Genomic DNA, 18,485 nt, shown 5'->3' on the forward strand with positions numbered 1-18,485 from the left:
TCATGGGAGAGGATTTCCTGAAGGGTTACTAGATGCAGAAACAGCACTTCTGGCAGTTTGTGAGAAGGGAGTTGGCACTCAAGGCAATGTCATTGTTTGTCCTCTTACACTCTTCTCCAGACTCTCGATCTCTTGGTATCAATCGTTCAGCTCTAGTTCCTTTGCTCTAAGGACCCAAGATTGGCTATGTATGTAGATCTTCACTTCCCACTGTCTTGAATAGGTGTCATTTTGTGAAACGCGTCAGCTTGCACCAACCCATCCAATTCCTTTGAAGTCAATGTGACTTCAGGGTGCAAGGAGCCACCCCAGGGCATGGCTGTTCTCCTCTTTCATGTACATGCAATGCACAAACCGCAGTGTGCTGCAGACTGGGAAGTGCACCGAGACAAAAAGCACCATTGTATATGAGTTGGTGTCAATTAACTCTAAGAACGTTTTGAATAAATTAAATTATGCTGCAATCTGAAGCTAAACTGATCCTTAATTAAAAGATAAGATATATTTTTAATCCTCGGATGATTTAAAGAAAAGAATAATGAAGTATGGGAATCAGAGTCACCTTCCTCAATGGTTGAGTAGTTTCACAGCCCTTAGCAATGCAGTGTGACTTCAAAGCTGTCCCCTGCTATAGCCCTGCCCTAAGCAGAGGATTGGACAAGGTGACCTCCAGGGACATCTTCCAAGCCAAATCGTTACATGATTCTCAGCTATGCTGTTCTCAGCTTTTGGATACTGAAGGATCAAGATTTGGTTTGGAGACTGGTTTGCGTGCAAGTGTAATAATGAAGGATCATAGAATCATAGATTCACCTGAATTGGAAGGCACCATTAAAGGCTATCTGGTCCAACTTCCCTGCAATGAACAGGAACACCTACAGCTCCATCGGTGCATCAGGAAGGAGATGTTTACAATAAAGGTAATGAAGCACTGGCACAGGCTGCCCAGCGAGGTGATAGGTGCCCTGGAGACACTCAAGGTCAGGCTGGACAGATGTGTGAGCACCTGATGGAGCTGTGGTTCCCTGTTCATTGCAGGGGGGTTGGACCAGATGGCCAAATGATTCAATGATTCTATGATTTGTCTCATTGTTGACTAGGGGATGCGCCCTGCCTGGAGCTCAAAGGGATAACTTATGGTTAAATAACGCACCGTAAGTGAACATAAATCACTACAAAAAGCCTGGAAGGAAAGGCTTACATAGGCACAATCTAGCCCATGGGAAGCAGTGGTTTTTGAGGCTAGGAAGAATGAAATAAAATATCAAGCCTGATACTTTCTTATAATGATTTAGTAGCACTGTAACCTCATTCACTTCACCTGAGCAACTCCCCCTTTATGTCAGTTGTAAGAGAGAAGAATAAGGTTGAACAGAGTCCTTTTCCCTCAGCAGCCCTAATACAGCCCATCTTTTTGTTGAGTCCAACTCCTATCTTTTTTCTCCATTATTAAAATGATTCTTTCCATCCAGTGCCTTTCATAGGCTGTTCTGCTGCAGTACAATAAAGCACATATTTTAAAACGTTGCCACAAATCATAAAGCTCTGCCACACTCTGCAGCTGGGTCTGATCCTTTGCTCAGAGCACAGAGCAGAAGAAACCAAAGCACCCTGGTTGTCAGCAGAGCTGCTCCGTAAGGCTGTTACTTTTCCCAACAGCAAATCATGATGTAGTTTGTGGATGTCATAGAATCATAGAATGGCTTGGGTTGGAATGGACCTCAAGGATCATGAAGCTCCAAACCCCTTGTTGCAAACAGGGCCACCAACCTCCATATCTAATACTAGACCAGTCTGCCCAGGGCCCCATCCAACCTGGCCTTGAACACGTCCAGGGATGGTCAGGGCATCCACAGCCTCTCTGGGCAAACCATGTCCTGTTATTTCCTAAGAGCACAGTTATTTTGTACATTTATTGCTCTCAGGTCTCAAAGCTGTTGCAATAAACAAAGTTCAACCATTCAGGAGGTTGTGTTCTTGCCTTTGCGACACAATATTTTTGTGCACTTTTATTTAAACGTGTATCTTCCCAATCAGTAAGGCTTTTATGAGCATACTCACAGAAAGAATCAGGGCAGACATTCAAAGATAAAGCTGTACCAACCCAAACATCAAAGTTTTCATTTTTAGACTTCTACTCTGAGTATCAAAATTCACCTCATCTTCTCACAGATACGGCAAAAAATTTCCCTTTCGTTTGGTGTCTCAGAATTTCCAAAAGGAAAATCACAAAGCCAGCCCAAAAATTCATAAGGAACATATTATATACTGCTCTCTTCCTGAGAATGCCATAGATTCAGGATAATTGCCTGTTTCTGTAGTTCTGTGGGTAAAAGAAATAATAAAGAAAACTTCTGCAGTAGTCTGCGTGCATTTGATTTTAACTGGAGTCTGGCCTGAGAAAAGGCTGAAGGATTATGATTTTAACATCACTTAATTTCTTTAGATTATTTTGACATAAGACTGTGTGGTTTGCAGCTGTGTGTTCAGTTCCGTGGTTGAAGCCTGGGGCTGGGAGTGAGAGCAAGGAACCCAAACCCTGTTCTTGTATCACCATTTATTTCCTGGGTGGTCCTAGAGAAAACCACCTGAATTCCTTGCTGGGTAATGCTGCTCCCCAGGACCAGGCTGGAGCTGGAAGTGCTGTGAAATGACCCATCTGCAGGACAGGGGTGAATCTGGTGGGCAAAGCATTCACCTCTGGGTTGGGAGGATCTGGGAGATGCAGTAAAAGCACACACCAAAGAGATGGCAGAGTGGTTGATGGTCATGGATCTCTTGCAGAGCCAGGCCTGCGCACTGGGCTGGAGATATATTCATTGGTTGCTCCAAAAGTAGTGCTTCCTTTTTATTTCCATGGAAATGACAGCAGATACAAAGAGACCAATAGCACAGTTTGATGGAGCAAATTCTCAGCTATAAAATACTATTTTTCCACATAGTCACAACCATTAGCCAATTCACATGGATGAGCTGATTTATATGCTTTTCATTTAGTGTTGTGACAGCTGTGCATGGCCATCCTGAATGTGTCCTGTCATTCACATTGCTTTTGCCACTGCTGAAACTCACCATTCACCACCTCACTGCTCTCACATCCACTGTTTGGCCTCCATAACCTTCAGCAAGTGTAAATGAATGTTGGTGGGTGCCATTTTTTCTGTATGGAAGAATTCAGTTCCAAATCTTTGTTTCATAGGCACACCCTTGGGAGACGCCATTTTGTCAGACTGCCCCTCTGCTGTCATCTGTCTCACAGCAACAAAATTTGGATATTGGGATATTGGTGGGAAGGTTCAGCCTCTACTGCCATTCCACCAACATCCTCCTCTGACATTGTGGGCCAACATAATAAAATAGAAGGCATTACTTTTGGAGCAGCCCTCATAGATAGGAACCTCAGAATGCACCTCCAGTGGCAAAGACTTCAGCATGATCCTGGAAGGATTCATTTCACCTTATTTCAGCTGTCTAAAAACATCTCAGCAGGTCACTTAGGACACACGTCTATGAGTACTATATATGCTAATGGGTATTTTCTCTGCTTTTTTGATTTTTTTTGGTCCTGTAGCTAAAAATTACGGCAGAACTCTTGTCCATACACCCAGCCCAGTGGATATGCACAATTGTCCCACTAGGGACATTCCCCGCTGGCTTCTGAGCCATGCCCAAGATCTGCTTGGGATATGGTAATGACACAGACCAGAGCCACACCACAAATGGGATCTAGATCCCAGCAGCATTTATTGGCACCACATAATGACAGCATCTCAGAAGACACCTTGTTGCTCTCTCCAACCCCCTGTGAGGAGGGTGTGGTGAGGTGGGAATTGGTCTCTGCTCCCAGGTAACAGTCATAGGATGATAGGTGATGTCCTTAAGTTGTGCCAGGGGAGGTTCACGTTGAATATTTGAAGCAATTTCTTCTCAGAAATAGTGGTGATGCAGTGGCACAGGCTGCCCAGGGAGAAGTGGAGTCACCATCACCGGAGATGTTCCAGAACCATGGAGATGTGGCACTGAGGGACATGGTCAGTGGGCATCGTAGGGGTTGGTTGGGGTTGGACTTGGTGATCTCAGTGGTCTTTTCCAGCCTTTATGGTTCTGTGATAAAGACCCTGAGGCAGGGATACAGCAAGTGTTGGCTGCACCCAAGGGTGACCTTGCAGGGGTTTGCAGCCATCCCAGAGTGCCACGCTCAGGGATGCCAGGATTGCCAGCTGGGAGAGCCCTGCATGCTGTGCTGCCTTCCCTCCTGCTTCACCTCCCCAGGCATTGCGTACCCCTCAAGCCTTTCCTCCACTAAGACAACTAAGGGCATAGGAGAAATTACATTAATTCTGTCGGGGCTGTTGCATCTCTTCTATCATCAGTTCTTGCTCCCCTACTTGCTCCACATGTGTAATTACAGCAAGTTTGTCTGCAAAGAGATGAAGCACTTTGCTTTTCAGGACCAGCTTCAGCTGTTCGATCAGTGCTCACAGTGCCTCTCATTTACTGCAAGAAGTTCCTCCTTGCACACACACACACGCCCAAATCCCCCCTGTCAGCACCCTTGTGATGCTGCAACTCCAAAGGGCTGCAAATCCATCGTGAGCTGTGCCAAGTCACCCACTGACCTCCCCTACCACCCCTGCACCATGGGCACTGAGTGACATCTGTGCCCTTTTTTTAATGCTGCCATCATAGTTGCTGTGGCGACCATAAAACACATCCCATGCCACTCTCATTCTGAGCACCAGCAGTATGTTTAGGAGGGGCATGAAGCGAAGCAGCATCACAGAGCATAAGGACACAAGCCTTTCCATCTTCTGCTGGAGGAAAGATGAGCCTCATCAAACCAGTACCTTTGTGTAAGCTCAATGCGTCCTTGGGCGGCAAATAGCTCAAAAACAAGAGGCACATCTGGTAAGGAGGGGAAAAATGTGCTGCTCATGCTCACATTCACAGGCTGTCAGTACTGTCCGTGCTCCAGGGACCCAGACAGGCTCAGCCACACTGCTGGGTACCACCTGAAGATCAGGAAGGACCACAGCTGGGTGAACTTTTGAAGGTCTTAGAAGCAGATGCCGCCATCCAGAAGGGCACTGGGTGCTGATTTATGCCTTGTGAGTGAAGGCAATCCATCCAACAGCTGTGATTGCCTGTTCCACACTTACCTGCCTTTCAGGATTCTGCTTTCCTGCTGGATTTATGGCACTCCAAACAAGCAGTACTTCATCAAACCTGGCTTTGGATCAACAACACTTTCCCTTCTATTTTACTCTCCTGTCTCAGGTTCAAGGGTGCAAAGTGTCAGAATGTAAAGAGCTACTGAGGGCTAGCAGAGCCGTGGTTGCTGGGTTTTTTTTTGTTTGTTTTGTTTGTTTTGTTTTTTTAATTTTATTATTTTATTGCAGCACGTTCCTCACAAATGCAAGATTATTCATACTTTTTTTCATTACAGCTACAACTGCTCATGCTTAATGTCTTTAATAGGATGAGAGGGAATGGCCTCAAGTTGCACCAGGGGAGGTTCAGGTTGGATATTAGGAAAAATATCTTCTCAAAAAGAGTGGCATTGCACTGGAAAAGGCTGGCCAGGAAGGTGGGGGAGTCACTGCCCATGAATTGTGGAGATGTGGCGCTGAGGGAGATGGTTTAGTGGGTAATATTGGTGACAGGTGGACAGCTGGGCTAGATGATCTCAGAGGTCTTTTCCAACCTTAATGTTTCCATGATTCTAAAGTCCATCTAAGCCTGAACACGAAGACCAAGGTTAAGGGTCATATGAAAGGTGATCTCTCCACCTAAACCAGCAGTCTCAGGAGCCTGTAGAAATAAAAGTTGCAATGATGACATGGAAACATCATCAGTCCAAAACCAATGCTAAAACCAGGATCATCAGAGAGTCCTAAAAGCCAGCAATTTGGAAAAAAAGATATTCATTCTCCTAAGTGGGTTTTCATTGCATGACATTTCAGGTTCAGCTGGTGTCCCATAGCATCTCCCATAGATATGGCATCAGGTCAGGCCAGGGCTGAATTGCAGTTGACTTTTGTGACCATGCTCTCATAAATATGAAATGAGCAACAATTGCTGGAAATGCTGTGGTTGCCTCTGACAACAACTTCGGGTTTTACCAGAGAGTGGTTATTGATTCCAGTACTTAAGAACCTGATGAACATCCGTTAGAAACCATTAACATCTCCCACATTATCTCCTAGACGATTAGTCTGTAAGTTACTGATGATTATTTCCATAATTTTGGAGTTGGATCTATTTTATTGTCTTTTTTTTTTTTTTTTTAAGTAGATGTATCATCACAGGTTATTTTCATTTTAAAATGCTTATGATCTATTAATGGGAGTGGGTGCTATGGCTTGTTTAAATGAAACATGTTCTCAAAGTCTTCGCTGAATCAAAGCCTAAAGCTCTCCCAACATATCTTTATTGCTTTTTTTCTTTTCTTTTTTTCTTTTTTTTTCATTCACCTTCAATAGTTACAACATCCTCAGGGCAGAGATTGCTCGATGTGAGTTTCGGGTGTGAGGTTGTGGTTGCTGTGCTGCCAACAGGATATAGCCTTGCGATAAGGCACAGCTCTCCGTGCTGCAATAGGAGCTAAAGCACTTAATGTATCTGATCCTGAACCATGCAAAACAAGAACATTGCATTCCTTTACCTTCCATTCATTCGTTTCACCACAAGGGCTGTTACGTGGCCATTTGACTGTGGGTGTGAAAGATTAACATCTATGGTGGCAGAGCCAAACCTTGACTGGAGATAATTATGCAGAAGGTATCTCATCTTCCCTGGAGGTCACTATTCTACCAAGTGCTTTTACTCAGCCTGCCAGTTTTAGGGGGAGATAAGCTTGCTTGAACATGCCCCCAGCACTGCAGAGCTTTAATATTGAGTAGGTCTGCCTGCTCATTTCCTCTTCTACCTACTATCTTCTGTGCTCTTGACAATGAGCAGACATACATGCCTCCTACTTCGAAAACTGGAGTGAGGATGTTCCTGTTGACTCATAACCTGAAAACTCCAGGAAAAGCTCAGCCATTAAAGCACAGTTTGGAAAGTGATAAGCCAAATCAAGTTTCTGCCATCTCCAGCAGTTGTTTGTTAAGTAGGAGATGGAGACAGTACTGATTAAGCTTAATGGAATACGCTTTGGTCTTGTTCCCTTTACCAAGTCCACACAGGGAAGTAAAGAATATATTCAGGTCTCTGCAATAAAAGGGTGAGAATCATCTTGCCTAACCTTTACACAGAAGATACCTACAGCGGCACCCCAGGCTCTCTTTAGAACCACTGGTAAGAAGATGTTAGATTTATCTGACCTACTTTAAAAATCAAATTGAAATCGTGTTCCAGTAGTTCCTGATGCTCTCCACTTTCATAAGCAGAGTCCCGAGAACAGCCCAGAGGCAGAAGCCCACCTTTTGCTTTGGCTCTTGTGTTCCCCTCTCTCGGTGAGATGTAGGCTGTGCTCACATGTCAGCTTCTGGCATCTGAGGTGCAGCAGCTGATGGGATTCAGCTGTGTGAAGGTGAGGATATGTGATTTTTTCCTCAGTTATTGAAGAAGAAGGAAAAATATTTCCCAACTAAGACCATCTGTTCCTTGAGGATTTGAGCTTCTTATTGCTTTGTTTGTTCACTGATAAAGAAGAACAGCAGAAGTATTGGGTTGGGTGTCTCTACTATCCCAACCAGTGACTGGACAGACCAAGAGCAGAAAACTTTACACGTGCAAAGTTCTCCTAAAGACAACCTAAAATCTCATGGACCAACATTTTGGTCTGAAGATAATAAAGGATAGATTGTTCTGCTGCCTTTTATGGAGAAAAAAAGCCTTCATCCAGGGTCTAGGCTGAAAGACATCTGAATTTTCTGCAACTAGAGGCGGAAAAAAAAAAGTACAGCTGAAAGACATATCAGCCAACTTTCAGGAAACTCCCCCAAACCATGACACGTTCCAGTCACCAGAGGTACAAATAGAAATGTAGAAGCTGTGGTGTGAAATTGTAGGACCTTGTTTATTCTGCACTTCCTGTCTGAAAAGTGTCTTGGTGTATATCTGGACTGCCGACTTGGCATTGCAAAGAAGAACACATTTCAACTACTGCAGTTATGTTTATAAAAATGAGTTTCACTCATTTTTACGCCTTTCTAATGCAGATGCAGCTGAACTATACTACTGATTCATGTATACACCTCTTTTCCATATAGATGATGACTGCGTCAAAAAAGTCAGCTCTCTGAAATAGCACACAGTGAAATACCACAGCAATTCTCATTTGAAGTCTATAGTGGGAGAGAAATTTCCAAAAATGAAGGGCAAGGTTCCTAATCCGTAGCAGCTTTTTGCCAACAAGATGTGGGAGAGAAGAAACAGGATGCATCCTGCATGAATCATCACTGTAACCACCCTGGATTTATTAACTGAAATAATGAGGAACACCAAAAATGATTAAAACCTCAAAATGTCTGGTGGAAGACATTGGAAAACATCTTCTCAAGGTCTGACTCTTGTGAACTATTGCCATAGACTTCCTGTTGATAGTAAAGCAGCCAGGACTAAAAGGGCCAAGCTTTCAAGACCAAATAATTTATTAAAAAAAATTGAAAAAAGAGGGACATTTGTCATCAGTGTCTATCACAGAAAGAGATAAATACATCCCCAGCACCTTTCCAAAAAACACTGCTTGAGATTCTGGTAGCTGGGGACTACAGGCTGAAAGGATGAAGAACACATGAAGTGATTTAGTAGGAGGAGCAGGACTTTCCTTGCTCTTTAAGCCATAAACAGCTTCTTTGCTGTGTATTTTACAAGTTCATTTTTAAGGTTGGACCAGTAGATTCCACTGAAATGCAGCTCATGCCTAACATGGACACCAAATAAAAATATTTGCTTTACCTGAAGGGTAGTCCTGGTTCTGCAGTGCTCTCTCCTTGGCAGCTGGCTCCTGGATGGAAGCCATTTCCCAGGATGCTGATTTCCTTTGCTATTCTCTGTGGATACCTGATGAGGACCCTTCATTTCTTTGCTCAGGCTCCCCATATTCCTGCCCTTAACTGCCTCATTCTCCATGGTCCCCAGCGCTTCCTCCTGCAGTGGTTTAACCCCATGAGCTTCCTCTGGGGTCACAGCTCACAGTCATTGTGTTGCCCTCCATGTGCCATGTCCCGGCCTTAGTTTCTGCCCTTATTCATCCCAAATTTGGGCTGAGAGATTTGGGTTCTCATTGGAGCAGGATACCATGGTACCCCTAGGTAATAAATCCAGCAGAGTGAATGTCTCAAGCATCTCTTCAGTGCAGGAACATCCCCTGGAACAAGCTGGAGGAAAAGCTTCGCTTAGCATCACTTCAACAACTCAACATAAGAAGCAAAGCATAAAAACAGGTATATAGCTCTCACCTCTGCAAAGTCTGGAAATGATGGGCATGAATTTACCAGAGTGAGAAGTCCTAGACATCCATACTGGAAGGGATGTTGGGAGATCAGTGGTGTCTCTGCCATCTGTGTGACTTGTCCTGCTGCTCTGCTCTATTGCAGGCTCTCCCTGTATTCAGCAGCATTCAGCTGGGGAGGCTGGATACCTCACTATTTTTAAAAATAAATGTTAATATGATTAATTGCCAGTACTCCAGGAATGGTGCCAGGGCTAAAAAGTATCTACTAAGAAACTACCAAGAAATATTGTTAAACAGGATCTAGGAAAAAAGCCAGACAAAAATTTATGATGCTTATCTCTGCAATAATAATTTCATGGTGGTTAACCAAGGAGCAGAACAAAGGTCATCAGTTTTGTATCAGCTGGAGTTTGTGCAATTCTTTGTTTTCTTTTGTGTGAGCTTGTGCTGCAAGTTTGATGCAGAAGACCCTAGAAATGAATGGAAAAGCCTGTGAGTTCAGAGTGGGCCATTTGCATGTCTTTCTTTGCTCAAGACCAAAGAGCAGTGGATGTTCAAACCAGAAGCCTTCCCATTATTGGTCAAAACCCAACCCAGCTCTTAATGCAGGGTTAGCAGCTTTCACCTTGTTTCATTCAATGAGTTATCATAGCACAGGTTTGATAAACATCCATGTTACTGAAACCCCATGGATTAACATTTACAGTCATGAGAGACTATCTAATAATTTTGCTCTTGTGCAAATAAACATGAGACTCAACCTCATCTTGGGTTTTTCTGCTTTTCAGCAGGAAGAGGGACAAACAAGAGACCCTTGGAGACCTCTGAAAATAAATAAAAGGAGAAGAGGCTCTTTCTTATTGCTGTTTTCTCTTATTATAGTAGAAATAATTCTAGAGAAAATATACACTTTGCTTCTTGACACAGCTGCCAAGACTCTCAGTTTTACAGAGAGGATTGGGTTTCAGAATCTTTCCAAACCAGCCCCCACAAAATTAATTGACCATCCAGGAATCTTGGCTTTGGATGTTATTTATTTTGAAGGTAGAGTTCTGATCCCAGCGACTGTAGAGAAAACCTTGAGAATGCAATCTTTCTGACTCAGAGGGTGGGATTTGGCTGCCCATGCGCACAGCCTGGTGCCATCCGAGATGCCTTTGTGCATCTGAAGCATCCCACAGGCCTGGCAAAGTGAGGGGAGATGAGTGCTCTTCAGAAGCAAGAGCTGGAGTCTGGGAGCTTCTAGCATCCAGCTTGGCTCAAGGAAACTGTGTTTGGACAGCTGAATCAAGTCCTAGCATACACGTATAGCACACGTATCAGCAAATCTATCAGTCACTCAATCAATCACAAGAGATATTCCCAAATCTTCAGATTTCACGTCGGTTCTGGAGGCAATTTAAGCACTATTTTTCAATGCTCAGGACTGTGTTAGAAACACTCTATTTGCTTCACTGACACTTCCAAGCATACTGAAGCATTCATCTGGCCCAGGCTCCAAGGTCCCCACCCTGTCTCTAACGTCCTCTTCTCCATCCTCTGTCCTGCTGGGGCTCCAGCACAGCCATGGGATTCATGGTTCCCTGTCTGATCTCCAGATAATATATATATATTTTTTTTTTCCAAAAGAGAGATGTGCAAACTGCAGAGGCAAAGACTTTCCACGAGGCCAAGGGGAAAGAGCTGTGACATGGTTTATAGAGCCCAGAGGGGCAATAGAAGGGGCTGGCATGTGAACCATCAGCAGCTCTGGGGCAGCATTACCTCAGAAAGTCAGAGCTTTCACGGAAAAGCAGGATATTTTTAGGTTACCGAGTGTATTTAAATCATCTTGGAGTACATTAAAATTATAGTAATTATCCCACCTTCTCATGTGGGATTCTGGGAGGTGATAGATTGGTGGATTGTGCTGGTGGAGTCATCCTCGGCGAGGTCCTTCTGCAAAACAGAATGATTTTCTTTCCATATTTTATAGCTGCAGCATTCCTGGCCCATTAATACTTGATGACTGAATGCTGGGATCTGCTCACATTGCACCCTCCCTCTGCAGGGCTGCTTCTTGCAGCACCCTGGCACAGAGACAAACTCCTGCAAAACAAAAATGCATTTACACACGCCTGCGTTATGAGCTTGCACATGCTGGTGAGACTGATGGTCTCTTCACAGCAGTGTTTAACTTCTGAATCATTTCTTCTTGCTCCCGTATGGCAATGCAGGTGAACATTACAACTCCCAGGAAAAAAATAAAAAGAAAGCAAGAACAAAACAAAGAGTTGAATGCTGCAATCTTTTTTGTCTTTACAAAGAAGTCTTTTCCCTTATAAACAGTCATTTACAAATTCTGAGTTATCTGTGGTTTCAACTTCACATTAAAAAGCTGGTGCTTCAGATCTCCGCCCTTCTTCAACTTCTTTTCATCAAAATGAGGATTTTATCAGATATGTAGGAAGGGTTCCTGTCTGTAGTTGATGGATCAAAGTCAGGGCAAAGTCCCCACATCTCCTTTTGTTGGAGTAACTCATTTTTCTGCCAAGTCTTGAATTGTTCCTGAGCCTTGGAGATCAAAAACTGCTCAGTGTCAGCTTGGAGGACTTCCAACCCAGTGTCACCTTGGAAGTAGCCCCACACCACTGTCATCATGGAGGATCATAGAATCACAGAGTCACCAAGGTCGGAAAAGATCTTCAAAATCATCCAGTCCAACCATTCACCTACCACTAATATTTCCCCACTAAATTGTGTCCCTCAGTACAATATCTGACTCAATCACCTCCCTGGGCAGCCCATTCCAGTACCTGATCACTTTTTCAGACTTTTTCAGACTAATTTCCTGGTTACCTGAACCTCCCCTGGAGCAACTTGAGGTCCCTCTCATTGCTGTTACCTGGGAGAAGAAGCCGACAACTCTCTTCACTACAACCTCCTTTCAGAGAGTTGTAGAAAGCAATAACGTCTCCCCTGAGCCTCCTCTTCTGCATTCTGAACAGTCCCAGACTCCAGCCCAGTGTCAGCTTGGAGGTCCCAAACATCCCATTGTCACCTTGGATAACCTCCAGCCCAGCATCACCTGGGAGTTCCTACAAAGCCATGACAACAGGATCTTCAGAGCCTTGTGGGGTGTGATCCTTCCACTGAGAGCCCAGACAAGAAGAAGGAGAAACTAATAGGCATCCTTTGATGGAGGCAAGAAATTCCCAGCATAGCAAACCCGAAGGAGGAGATCTGGGCTACCACAATGTCCAAGGACAGCATCCCCATCTGCACAGGCTGCAGATCACTGCTCCTCCTCTCTTCCATCTCAGACTGAGAAGCCTCCATCACTTTCCTCAGACCCTGCTGCATCTGAACATTCCCTGCCTCACACCCATGTTCTCTGGCCCATTCCCAGTTCTTCCAGCAGCATTTTCTTGATTATTTACTCCCTTAAAATGCTGCAGAAAAATGCTGCTTTTCCTGAATACTAACAATGAAAAAAATTCCCTTCCTAGTCTGTGTGTTTTCCTCTTTTTGAAGTTCTCCATTACCGCTGAAAGGCTCTGTGACCCTTGGAGATATTTGATCCCAGTGACCTCTGGTGCTTGGGACACTGATACGATCCCACTCTGAGTTTATTCTTGAACAGAGCTCACATATCTATCCATCCTTTTATCCATACGTAAAACGGTTGTCCCCTTTATCCCTCTCATTCCAGTGCTATCTGATCAATTTTTGTATTTCCTTACACTTCTTTCATCAAATTAATATCTTTCCCCCGAGGGAAATCTCCCGGATTTTCTCCTTTTACACCCTGTCATGTCCCCCTCCAATTTCCCTTCTCCAGACCCGATCCCCTTCTCTCCACACTGCCAATTCACAGTTGTATTACGTATTCAGCATAACATATATATTTAAATGGGATGATTTCCAGTAATGTAAACAGTCTGGCCCATTAATTTCAATGGTGGAGCTGACAGCTCGGGGCTGGTGTTTCATAGCCTGGTGACACATGAGTGCAGCTGCTTGAACTCGACGGGTAACTGTTTCCAGCGCCGAGCTGCACATCTGCAGGAGGAAGGAAATACTTTCTGTAACACTGGAAAAAAATAAAGCCGCCTAGATTTCCCTCCCCCCTCACCCCCAGATGATGATGTTCATCATTCAAATGTTTCAGCTGAGTGGGTGTTTAATTCAAAGTTGGATAGGGGACATTTATGATGTGTTGCTCACGCTGCTGTTGATTCTTTGTTCCAGGTGTTGCACTGCTGAGGTCTCTTCCAAAATCCCTCCATTCTGTGCCCAGCAACATTGGTAGCCCCAATACCTTTGGAGCAGTTGCTTAATTAAAGGACTGATTTCTCTTCAAGGAGGCTGCAGCATGAAGTTAGACTGTCCTTCTTGCACTGTTACTGAAAGGAGGTTGTAGTGAGGTGGGGTCACCCTCTTCTCCCAGGGAACAGCGACAGGACAAGAGGTGATGGCCTTAAGTTGTGCCAGGGGAGGTTCAGGTTGGATATTAGGAAAAATTTATTCTCCAGAAGAGTGGTGATGCAGTGGCACAGGCTGCCCAGGGAATGGTGGAGTCACTGTCCCTGGAGGTGTTCCGGAAACAAGGAGAGTGGAGCTAAGGGACATGGTCAGTGGGCACAGTTTGGGTGGGTTGGGGCTGGACTTGGGATCGTAGTGGTCTTTTCCAACCATAGTGATTGTGTGATTCTGTGACTGACAAATGACTGCAAAGGAGAACAAATAACGAGATTTCTCTGATGGGACTAACTTACTAGGCAACCACTAACCTGCCAAGCAAGGGCTGGGTCACAATTGGGGACACCAGCCTTGCTGATGGAATACAGAAGACAAAGTAAGCAAAACATTAGGATTGACTCAGACTTTTCAGTAGCTCAAGGAAAATGTGTGATTAACACCAGGAACCCCTCCAGCTTTTTTTTTTTCCCTCAAAGTAACTCAGTATCTTCTCTGTAGATATTCAAGACCCAACTGGACGCTTTCCTGCTCAACTTACTGCTTTTAGCAGATGGTTGGACTCGATGGTCTCCAGAAGTTCCTTCCAATCTCTATGGCTATGTGATTCTATGAGTTATCCAGACAGACTGAGGTACCCAGAGGACATCATTTGTGCTGCCGTTTGTTGGCAGGCCATGCCCCCATGTGTCACCACACGTGGGATCTTCTCTTAGAAAGAGGAATGTATGAAGATAATCTCAAGCTCAAACTGGAGTGGATATGGAAGCACAGTGGGACAGGAAGAGAAAGGAAGTCTGTTGGACTACATGCCAAAGCATAAGCAACAATTTTCAGTCTCCAATGTTGTTTTTTTCTTAATCTTTCTGAGCAAAATTCAGATGCTGAGGAGAACAAACTACCACTGCTTAAATAATTCTTGCTGAAGGATGCCTAGCTATGTCTGAAAATAGAGAATGTGTAGGGCCCTAAACACGTCCCAACAAAGTGTTGCTAGAAAGTGTACTCTGCCTCCATGACATCCTCTCAGCAGCCCTGTCCTTTGGGTGTTGTTCTTTGAAGATCCTTTGAAGATCCTTTGAGATATGTTCTTTAAAAACTTGCTCTAGTCTTCTTCTAGTGTGCTGGGCATCTGGTTCTCTTCTGTCTCATTAGTCCACTATTCTACCAGCCTGTCATCCCTCCTTGAAGGACCTGAGGAAGGTGGGAATCCATACTAAGCTGGTTTGGGAGGACCACAGACACTACGTGCCTTTCATAATAAGATGCATCTTAAAAAAAAAAAACAAAAACAAACAAACAAACAAAAAAAAAAAAAAACACACCAAAACTTCTTTCTGAAGCATTTTGAAAAGGCAATAGCAGGCAACAGGTCCTGTAATTGATTAACCAAACTCAAAGAATCATTCAGCTGATCCAGAGTACATACTTGCATTCAACAGTATGGTCAGTTATTGCACCTTGTGACCTACTGAAACATGGACAAGAATTTGCCCTTCCCTGTAGCTCACTGAAGTTTCTTTTCAACACATTACTTCTTGTCTCCAGGCTCAAAAGTTTGTTTCTGAGAAGCACAGATTTTCCAGAAGAAACTCATAGCTGTTTTGTGGAGTTCATTTTGTATCTTTTCTAGAGTAGCAGATTTCCCAGTTCAGGTGGTAAATCCAAGGTGGGAGGGAAGAGGCTTAATTTTCCCTACAAGAGTGAAAAAAGCTGAACTCTCATGAATATCAGTGCTCCCAGACTGCTGAGATGCCCTAAAAACATGAATGACAATTTTACGCCTACATCAAGGCTGAGCCAAATTCTGCATTAACAGCTTAATGGATCCATGTCCAACTTTCTTCTGGAGTTGTTTCAGGGTGGGAAATGAGATGGTTCTTGTGTATGATCATGTCTCACAATTGGTTTGGCGCTGAAATGATGCAATGACAGCTTGTAATGGCGGTGAACCGGGGCCTCCATTGACTGTAATGAGATCCCAGACTAACTTAGATGGAGGCTACAGCTATTAAGCAGCACCTAGATGGGCTGAAGCTTGCTGCCCTTTGATTTGCGATTCCGAGGTGTCCACTTCTGTAATTCTGGAGCCGTATGACAAGAACCAGAATCCTGTCCTCTCATCTAAGCCTCTAATTTTGAGAGCCCACAAGTGTGAATGACTGCCAGTGCATCTCCCTACTGCAGTGCTTTTCCCAGATGGACTCACTGTCTACAATTGTTTAGACAAGATCAGATGACTCATACACCATTCCTTCCCATTAAAGAAGCCTGCCATGGTCAGTCCTTTTGGAGAATTTATGCTTTGGACATCTAAAGGCTGGTGAACCCTAAACCAGGAAATGAAGAGAGACTGCATCACTGTCAGAGCTAAGAGGTGAGAATGGCTGCATTCTTCCTCATCCTAACTCTCAACTACTTTGCGCTTGTTTGTTTCTTTGCAGAGAAATAAAATAATTGCATATCTGCTCCCTTGCCTGTCTCTGACTTTGAACAGGACTCTGAAAGACAGTGGGACAGGATTTGGGCTGCCTTAAAGTTCAGGCTACATGGAAAATTGTTTATTTGCCTGTTTATATCCTGTAATAAAAAGTACACAAACAAAACCTTCCTTCTTCCCCTATTAAATCCTTGAATTTATGTGCATAGCTAGTTTATATAATCCTCAGCTCAGTATGTTTACAGCATGCATGTTGTCTGAACAATATGCAAGCAGTAGAAGAGCTCCAACAGCACAGATGAGTGCTGGTGCCCCATTATTGCAGAGAGGAAACTGAGGCACCCATGGACCCAGCAGGATTTCAGGTCCAGAGGAGCAACTCTTTGGTAGATTTTAATTTTGGAATGCCAAAGTGCAGGGATTGTGTCCTACCTTACAAAGGTCTTGCCTATGGCATGTTGCTTGTTCCTCTATCTTATTTACTCTCATTTTGCCCGAAAAGATAGTTTGTTGGGTAAGGGAACTCTTTTCTTACAATTTGCACCCGATGCTGGGCAATGAGATCTCTCTCTTGGGTAAGAATCATCTTTTTAATATCTTCAAGGCTATATTTAACAGGAAGAAAAGATACCCATAGATTTCTTGCATTTTGACATTGGTTGTCAACACCCCTGGGATAAACCACTGAGTAATGTGGAGGGTGAGTTCAACTCCTCCAGGGCTGAGAGGACGTTGGAAATCCCAGGGCAGAACATGTTCCAGAATGCATACAACTTTCAGACTGCACCTTGATGTAGAAGAACAAGCTGGAAACTTTACCAGCCATCCTCGTCCTGCTGCCCAGTTGTCAGACGTATCTGTGCTTCAGATCTATTTGTGCTGCGAAGAAATGTTGCTGCATAACTTCTCTCTTAATCACTTAGTGTGAGCTCTTAGGAGGGAGGGCTGGATTTATAGGATTCATAGGATTTGTAGAATTTTCAGGCTTGTTGTTAAACTGATTGACTGGGGACAAAGGACTCTGGTCTTCCACCATGACAATTACTAGAGTAAGCAACATATTCCACTGAATGCCTGTGAAGTTCAGTCTCAGTGTTAGGATTCACCACAAGGAAAATCCAAGCTGAAAGTCGCACAAAAAGATTCATTGCAGCCACTTGTCTCCTTCACACAGCAAAAAAATATGCAGCTGATCTTTCCATCCATTTCAGCTGTTTGTTGCCCAGCTCAATTGGGCTCTGCTCTTAGGCACTGAGTCTTCAAAATCATGTCAGCACTGAAAGTCAAGGCAGTGCTAATGTTTTCCACTGAATCTTTGCTAAGTGACAAGAACCAGCATAACTAATTTGGGTCTGATGTAATTGTCTGTGGGCAGGATAAGGAAAGCCTAAATACAGGTGGCTGATGCCATCTGAAATGTCCCAGACTATCTCAGTCATTCATGTATACCTGGCAGGCACCAGATCCAGATGATATCGAGTTTACAGGTGCCCTGTGTGCTTCTGGAGCTGCAGCAAGAGGCCAACTGTGACATCTTAGGACAGCAAAAAGGCCATAGTCTTTCATATTACGCTTCTGAATCTCATTTTAATGACTGGTCATATGCAACACACCCAACCACCATGAGCTGTCCAGGCATCTCCATTGACTGTCACTGCTATATTTTAACAATTAAGTTCTCTGTAAACAGATTTGGGCAATGGAAGCCCATCACACGGTGCATCCCAGTGTACATATCTAAAACAGAGCAGATAAATCACACCTTACAAGTGACTGCTTCTGTCTGTTGGCTGAAAAGGGAACTGTGACCAGGACTGGCCATGCAAAGTGAGGGGAACTGGGTACAACCACTGATTCATAGAATCACTACGGTTGGGAAAGAGTGCTGAGATCCTGAAGTCCAATCCCAACCCACCCCCACCGTGCCCACTGACCATGTCCCTCAGTGACACAACTTCACAGTTCTGGCACACCTCCAGGGGTGGTGACCTCACCAGTTCCCTGGGCAGCCTGTGCCATTGCATCACCACTCCTTCTGAGAAGAATTTTTTCCTAGTATCTAGCCTGAAAGATGAAAAATGAAGATGAAAAGACTCAATTAAAAACATCTTGGCAAGGGGGTCTGCCCACATTTCAAAGCAGCTCTATCCCAGCCTTCTTTGCCCCATGTTTCCCCATGGCATG

The 18,485-nt window shown here is 44.1% G+C and overlaps 1 long non-coding RNA gene across 2 annotated transcripts; it reads right to left on the reverse strand.

Moving 5' to 3' along the window:
* Nucleotides 1-3,742: 3,742 nt before the first annotated feature.
* Nucleotides 3,743-17,527, reverse strand: LOC104911329 (uncharacterized). Of its 2 annotated transcripts, XR_014884096.1 has the most exons (4): nucleotides 11,269-17,527; nucleotides 9,408-9,593; nucleotides 8,905-9,326; nucleotides 3,743-5,811 (listed from the first exon to the last, which is right to left on the reverse strand). It is a non-coding gene; the product is annotated as an uncharacterized LOC104911329 (long non-coding RNA). The 2 variants fall into 2 exon arrangements; XR_793830.4 differs by having other exon boundaries at nucleotides 9,408-17,526.
* Nucleotides 17,528-18,485: the final 958 nt, after the last annotated feature.

Source organism: Meleagris gallopavo, chromosome 6, assembly GCF_905368555.1.
Source record: "Meleagris gallopavo chromosome 6, MGAL_WU_HG_1.1, whole genome shotgun sequence".
Classification (NCBI taxonomy): Eukaryota; Metazoa; Chordata; class Aves; order Galliformes; family Phasianidae; genus Meleagris; species Meleagris gallopavo.